Raw genomic sequence first — 8,888 nt, forward strand, 5'->3', positions numbered from 1 at the left:
ATACCCCTCAGTTCGGGTACTAGTCTGGTGACAAACCTTTGAACCTTTTCCAGTTTAGTCTTATACTTGACTAGATATGAACTCCATGCTGGAGCCACATACTCCAGGATTGGTCTGACATATGTGGTATATAATGTTCTGTACGATTCCTTACACAAGTTTCTAAATGCCGTTCTTATATTAGCCAACCTTGCCTATGCTGCTGATGTCATCCTCTTGATATAAGCTTCAGGTAACAGATCTGGCGTGATATCAACCACCAGGTCTTAGTCTCTGACTCATGAAGTATTGCATCTCCCAAATGATAACTTATATCTGGTCTCCTGCTCCCAACATCTATCTTCATTACATTACATTTGCTTGTGTTAAACTCTAACAACCATTTGTTTGACCATTTCCGCAACTTGTCCAGGCTTCTTGAAGCCTCAAGCAGTCCTCCTCTGTCTTAATCTTTCTCATAATTTTGGCGTCGTCAGCAAACATTGAGAGAAATGAGTCTATACCCTCCGGGAAATCATTTACGTACATAAGAAACAGAATAGGACCGAGTACAGAGCCCTGTGGGACTCCACTGGTGACTCCACGCCAGTCTGAGGTCTCACCCATCTCTGTAACTCTCTGCTTCCTATTGCTTAGGTACTCCCTTATCCACTGGTGCGCCCAACCAGTTACTCCTGCCCGATTCTCCAGCTTATGCATCAGCCGTTTATGGAGTACTGTGTCAGAGGCTTTCCTACAGTCCAAAAAAATGCAGTCCGCCTATCCTTCTCGACGTTGGGAAGGAATCATCCTTCCTTACAAAAATGCATCCTTCCCATCCTTCTCTCTCGCTCACACACACACACACACACACACACACACACACACACACACACACACACACACACACACACACACACACACACACACACAAACACAGGTCATGGGGGACTTGTCAGAAAGCAAAAATGAGAAGTAGGAAGGAGTGGAGGAAGTACAGAAGACAAAGGACGGAGGACAACAGAATTAGATGTAACAGAGCTAGGAATGATTACATTAACATAAGACGAGTATCGGAAAGAAATTACGAGAATGATATTGCTATCAAGGCGAAAAGCCAACCTAAACTACTACATAGCAATATAAGAAGGAAGATGTCGGTAAATGACCAAGTGACAAGACTGAGGAAAACACAAGGGGCATATACAGAAAGTGACAAGGAAATCTGCGAGGTACTGAATGCAAGTTTCCAAGGAGTGCTCACAACTGAGCCTGAGCAGCTCCCATTGTTAGAAAAGATTACCCTAGATGGAAGACTATCAGATACAGAAGTGACAGCAGAGAAGGTAATGAAACAGTTGACAACACTGGATGCAACTAAAGCGGTTAGTCAAAACAAAGTATCACCGTGGATACTAAAAGAGGGAGCGCAGGCCCTCAGCGTGCCCTTGGCAATTCTCCCGTCATAAGTGACGGGAGTATTGCCCAGTTGCTGGAAGAAGGCAAATGTTGTACCGATTTTCAAGAAAGGAGATAGGGAGGAGGCACTTAATAATAGACCCGTATCACTGACAAGCATCCCGTGTAAAATACTTGAAAGAATAATTAGGTTAAGTCTTGTTGCACACCAGAAGAACACTGGGTTTGTAAACAAACGCCAACATGGGTTCTGGACAGGAAAATCTTGCCAACAAACCTTTTGGAATTCTATGACAAAATAACAAGGATAAGGCAGGACAGAGAAGGCTGGGCAGACTGCATAATTCTAGACTGGCAGAAGGCCTTTGATACAGTACCGCACATGAGACTGCTATACAAACTTGAGAGGCAGGCAGGAGTAAGAGGAAAGGTCCTAGCATGGGTGAGGAACTACTTAACAGGAAGGAGCCAGAGAGTAATGGTAAGGTTCGAGAAGTCGGACTGGCGAACAGTAACGAGTGGAGTACCTCAAGGATCGGTGCTGGGACCAATCCTCTTTCTAATTTATGTAAATGATATGTTTACGGGAATGAAATCCTACATGTTAATGTTCGCGGATGATGCAAAATTAATGAGAAGAGCTGTGACAGATGAGGATTGTAGGATCCTCCAAGAGGACCTGGACAGGTTGCAGAGATAATCAGAGAAATGGCTCCTGGAGTTCAATAGGAGTTAATGTAAAGTTATGGAAATGGGAACAGGTGATAGACGACCAAAGGGAGAGTACACAATGAAGGGGAATTGCCTACCTGTAACGATTCGAGAAAGAGACCTGGGAGTGGACATAACACCTAACCTAACTCCTGAGGTGCATATAAATAGGATACCGACAACAGCATACTCTACACTGGCGAAAGTTAGAACTTCATTCAGGAACGTAAGTGAGGAGGCTTGTAGGGCACTTTACACTTCCTACGTGAGACCAGTCTTAGATGCCACGCCATCATGGGGTCCCCACCTGATAAAACACATAGGGAAACTGGAAAAGGTTTAGAAGTTTGCGACGAGGCTTGTCCCAGAGTTACGAGTGATGGCGTATGAAGAGCGCCTGAAAGAACTGAACCTTACGACACTAGAAAAAAGAAGGGAGAGAGAGGATATGATAGGAACATATAAAATACTCAGGGGAATTGACAAAGTGGAGATAGATGAAATATATAAAGTACAAATAGTATAAAATATATGAAATATGTTGCGTAATAGGAACAGAACGAAAGGACATGGGTGGAAGCTGGAAACTCAGATGATTCAGAGAGATGTTAGGAAGTATTGTTTTAGGGTGAGGTAGTGGACGAATGGAATGCACTTAAGGAACAGGTTGAGGAAGCAGACTCTATTCATAATTTTAAAACTGGGTATGATAGGGAAATGGGACAGGAGTAATTGCTGTAAACAACCAATAGCTAGAAAGGTGGGATCCAAGAGTCAATGCTCCATCCTGCAAGCACAAATAGGTGAGTACACACACCACACACACACACACACACAAACACACACACACACACACACACACACACACACACACACACACACACACACACACACACACACACATCCCCAGGAAGCCGCCCGTAATAGCTGTCTAATTACCAGTGTTACGGCCACTATGGATCGCAACCGGGTTCTTTGATGATAGAACCAAAATTATAGTATTCGACTCAAAGTCGGTAGTACGCTTTCAAGAAAGTGGCTATGTAGTGCATAAAAAAGGAGGGGATGAACTAAACACTGTTACTTTCGTCAATGTATTAAATATCTTTCTACCACTGTTAAGTATATATATATATATGTACACTGTCACCATAAATAATACATAAAGAACAGATAGGCTATTACTACACCTATGTACAAGCCTTTTGCTCAGGATATCAAACATGCTCACATGCAGAGTTCATCAATCCCCAGTATTTCTTCACTGTCCAGTAGCGTATCCAACCTTACCGGGAAGAACACCGGCGAGTTCACCTGTACTTGGGCCAGCCCACTGACAGTGTCATGAGGTGCCTGTACCCCAACAATGGCTCTCCAGCTACTCGCTGGCAGAGTACCTCAGCCACACGCTGAGCGGGGTCACAAACCAATACAGGGGTAGCGATCCCCTGGCGGCAGTCTCTAGCGACCAGCTAGCAGCACTACTCAACAGGCACCTCCCTGTCGTCAGTCTCTCCCCTAAGCCAGTCCCAAAGGTACGCCAATCCTTTTCAACACTAAAGCACTAGCAGCTACCACACTACTTCATCGGCGGCGGCTTACTTGATCGTTTCCAGGACCATGTAGGGAGACTCTGGACTGCCCAAGATGAACTGCCCTCTCCAGTACCGCTGCCCCCAGACGTCACCTCTGAGGACACAAGAATGTGTCCTCAGAGGTCAAAACAAACGTTTTGTCCACAAAAACGTCGTCAATGACTTTGCTGATACTGGAGAACTATGAAATACTATTAACCCACTGGGGAGTTTACATTGTGCTCTGTAGCACACATAAGGGGGCGCTGGTCTTGATGCGTCACCTCACCAGAGATCACTCACTACGACCCCTCTGGCTGACCAAGGCAGGAATCTTTAGCAATTTGCAAGTTTTAGATAGCCACCACCAGATGGCATTGTCCATATTACGTACCATTCCCAGGCAGTTCGGGTGCGGCCTCTTAGATGGTGCTGGAACTGCCACTCTACCCCCTGACAAGGGTATCGAGTCCGTAACACCTCCCCACCAAAAAGAATTTGGTTTGGTCCTGAAAGGAAAAAATCAAATTAATATTGTGCAGTCTCGCCCATAGGACATAGGCAGATCATGGACTGCAGTGACGAGGACGTCCTACCTGATGAACTGCCTTAACCGAGAGGCCTGGCACAGAGGGACATCTAATATCTTGGGCAATGATGTGACCGAAATTCTTGTCAGGAGCTCAGTTACCTTACACGGCTTAGTCAATAGCATCGAGGTTCTGTGGAGGAGCGATGAACTGGGGTCAACAGACCACATCTCCCAGCGTCGTGGTACCGCTGGCAGCCGAGGACAGAAGGCGTTTTTACACTGGTCCGGCGGTCCTTCAGGGAGACGGGGTCCTGGAATACAGGAGATTTTGATTCAGGGTAAAAGAAACTGTCTGGAAATGCTTACTTACGGCACAACCGATGGCGAGGTCCGCGCATTTTTCTGCAGTGACTGCCTACACTCTAATGAGGAGTGCGTTAACTCGTCCCACGTCAGGTCGACCAACGTTCCATATAATGTTGAACCCAAGCTCACCAATTACGTGGGGGGGGGGGGGGTGGCAACCTGTCGGGAACAGTCACTCATTAAACATTTATTTTACTCGCTGTATCATCAATCACCTTCTGGGTCCCTCCTTCGACTGCAATACATGTAGGGCGAATGTCTCCACATCGTGTTTCCACGATGTTTACAGGAGCCATCATCTGACGGTTCGTCCACTGATCTTTGCTTAGAGCAAACACGAGAACAATACAAAATACCATTAAGAAATATTTGGCGAGCCGTGGAATAATTTTCATGAGCCTGTAATATCCATAGCTGGCTATATCCAGTAGCCTGGTTTGGGCAAGGAGGGCACTAGAACCTGCGCACATATCTCACCTACATATGTACATACCTCTGACGTCTGGGGAATCTTTGACCGGTTCAGTGAACATTGTACCTTGTCATACCGCAAGTACCTATCTGCCGTCACTCCAGACCCTTGGGTGTCCATGGGCCCTTGTACCAGAGGTCCCTCCTCTTGCTCAGTTGTTTCTGCCACTGTAGACCAATGCTTCTTGTCGAGATAAGGGTCCGGAGAATCTGTTGTAATGCTCGCAATCTGTTTGGTAGAGGAAAAAATCAACCTATTAAATAATTTCACGTCTGTCTGTACCTGGGATTTAATGTGTTCCGCCATTACCTCAGGCCTTACTGCTGCTTCAGCCGGATCGTCCACAATCTTGATGATCGTAGTTCAAACCTGTCGCCAAGTTGTTGGATAGTACTATGTCTATCCCAGCTATAGGCAGGGTATCAACTACTGCTAACGCACATGTGCGACTGAAGTAGGTGAGTCTAGGTTTACTAGCACTAAGGGGGCAACGTACCGCATCGAAGGAAACCCAACTAGAACAACCCTTTGTGTCCCGTCAACACTCACTCCCTCGGGTAACGAGTCTCTCACGATCAGGGACTGGGCTGCTCCACTATCTCTGAGCACTACAACCGATCTACCAGTATGATCACTCGTTACATACCCACCAGAAGTGTGAGGGGCAAAGAATCCTGGTCCATCTCTACTCGTCATCAGAGACTGGGTTCCCACTGGTGGTGTCCTACAACCCATCAGCATTACTTCTCTGTGCGGATCGTTACCTGTCCTTCCTCGGCACCTGGCAGCAACGTGCCCTCTCTGCCCGCAAGTCCAACACACTACCTTCCTCCTTGGACTACGGTGTGTTGGTCTGTTAGGACTAGTCCTTTGGGGACTATCTGGGGGCGTCTTCAAAGCACTTAGTGGGACGGGTCTTTCTTCTTCTGGACGAGATATGACAAACAGACGTGGGTAACTCTTCAGGACATACCTGGTAGAGAGCCGATGAGTTAGGATGTACTCCTCAGCCATGATGGCTGCCGCACTCACAGTTTCTACCTGCTGTTCTTCTAGGTATGTCTTGAGATCTCCAGACAGACATTCGTTGAAGTCCTCCAACAATATGAGCTGCTCGAGTTGCTCCTTCGTCTTAACCTTTGAGAGGCACACCATTCCTGAAAAAGCCATTCCTTGATACATGCAAACTCCATTAAGGTGTGCTCTGAGGTCGTCTTCAGGTTCTGGAACTTCTGTCTGTAAGCTTCCGGTACCAACTGGTAGGCTTTCAGCCCCACCACCTTCACAGCGTCGTAATCACGGGAGTCATCCACCGATAATATGGAGTATGCAATTTGGGACTTCCCTGTCAGGACGGATTGGATCATGATGGCCCAATTCTCCTTTGGCCAATCTAATGAAGCGGCTACCTTCTCGAAGGCAGCGAAGAACTTGGAGACTTCATTTTCATTGAATTTGGGAACCATCTTAATGTTCCTGACTGGATCGAAACTACTTGTTTTCCTCCGACCACCTAATCGTAGCACTTCTAACTCGTGTAGCCTTTCCTTCTCTTTTATTTGCCTTTCTCGCTCTTCTTTCCCTTCTTTCTTGTCTTTCTCATTCTTCTCTTTCCCTTTCTCGCTCTTCTTTTTCTTTTTCTCGCTCTAGTTCCAAACGTTTCATTTCCATTTCCTTCTCTTTCATTTCCTTTTTTAGCTCTAATTTTTTCCACTCTATCTCGCGATTTATTTCTAGGGCATGTATTTTGACAGAAAACTTATATTCAGTTCACCTGCATCACTCTCACCGTCACTGCCTTTGTCTTCCTTTTCAGCGGAAGCCATTACATTTTCCTTTGTACCTGGTGCCTCGCTTTCCTGCTTCTCCTCTGTCTTTAAGTGCTTATGAACCTTCGACAAGATTTCAACACGGGAATCACTCTCACGTACTTTGATTCCTAAATTGGCCCTTATTGGCACAAGTTTCTGCTTTACCAGATACTTCAATCTAGCAAGACAGTCCTCCTTGTTCAGAAATTCCTGAACATCGTCAACATTGTCAATGGTTTCTCTCTCTGCCATATTGACACTTATACACTGTGCATGAGCACGCAACACTGCACTTAACACTTAACTCTTCACGCGGAGCACCACACAGGACACTTAACGTCCTAACAAATAACGAACAGGAGAATTATTCACAGGGGGTTGCACTACTTCACCCCCTCTATCAAACGCACTGGACAAGTGGTCGGATCCCGTTGGGGAGGCCAATAATGTTACGGCCACTACGGGTCGCAACCGGGTTCTTTGATGGTAGAACCAAAATGATAGTATCCGACCCCAAGTCGGAAGTACGCTTTCAAGAAAGTGGCTGTGTAGTGCATTAAAAAAAAGAGGGGCTGAACAAAACACTGTTCCTTTCGTCAATGTATTAAATATCTTTCCACCACCGTTAAGTATATGTATGTACACCATCACTATAAATAAAATATAAAGAACAGATAGGCTATTACTACACCTATGTACAATCCTTTCGCTCAGGATATCAAACGCGCTCACGTGCAGAGTTCATCAATCCCCAGTATTTCTTCACTGTCCAGTAGCGTATCCAACCTTACTGGGAAGAACACCGGCGAGTTCATCTGTACTTGGGCCAGCCCACTGACAGTGTCATGAGGTGCCTGTACCCCAACGACCGCTCTCCAGCTGCTCGCTGGCAGAGTACCTCAGCCACACGCTGAGCGGGGTCACAAATCAATACAGGGGTAGCGATCCCCTGGCGGCAGTCTCTAGCGACCAGCTAGCAGCACTACTCAACAGGCACCTCCCTGTCGTCAGTCTCTTCCCTAAGCCAGTCCCAAAGGTACGCCAATCCTTTTCAACACTACAGCACTAGCAGCTACCACACTACTTCATCGGCGGCGGCTTACTTGGTCGTTTCCAGGACCATGTAGGGAGACTCTGGACTGCCCAAGATAAACTGCCCTCTCCAGTACCGCTGCCCCCAGACCTCAGCTCTGTGGACACAAGAATGTGTCTTCAGAGGTCAAAACAAACGTTTTGTCCACAAAAACGTCGTCAATGACTTTGCTGATACTGGAACACTATGAAATACTATTAACCCACTGGGGAGTTGACATTGTGCTCTGTAGCACACATAAGGTGGCGCTGGTCTTGATGCGTCACCTCACCAGAGGTCACTCAATACGACGCCTCTGGCTGACCAAGGCAGGAATCTTTAGCCATTTGCAAGTTTTAGATAGCCACCACCAGATGGCATTGTCCATACTACGTACCATTCCCGAGGGAGTTCGGGTGTGGACTCTTAGATGGCGCTGGAACTGCCACTCTATCCCCCTGACAAGGGTATTGAGTCCGTAACAACCAGGTACCTATTTACTGCTAGGTGAACAGGTGCATCAAGATGAAAGAAACTCTACCCAATTGTGTCTGCCTAAGTCGGGAATCTAACCCGGACCATTAGAACAATGACCCTCGAGCACTGTCCATTCAGCTGCGAGGCCCTCTGTGTGTGTATTTACTATTTGTGTCTGCAGAATCAAGCTATTAGCTCTCGGACCCCGCCTTTATAACCCCGTGTATTCACCTAGCTGTGCTTGCGGGGGATGAGCTCTGCTCTTTCAGCCCGCCTCTCAACTGTCAATCAACTGTTTATACTACTTCTATTTTTTTCACACACACACACACACACACACACACACACACACACACACACACACACACACACACACACACACACACACACACACACACACACACACAGCCCACATAAAAAGAATAACGTCTGCGGCATATGCGAGGCTGGCTAACATCAGAACAGCGTTCAGGAA

This window comes from Procambarus clarkii, chromosome 25, assembly GCF_040958095.1.
Source record: "Procambarus clarkii isolate CNS0578487 chromosome 25, FALCON_Pclarkii_2.0, whole genome shotgun sequence".
In the NCBI taxonomy this organism is placed as follows: Eukaryota; Metazoa; Arthropoda; class Malacostraca; order Decapoda; family Cambaridae; genus Procambarus; species Procambarus clarkii.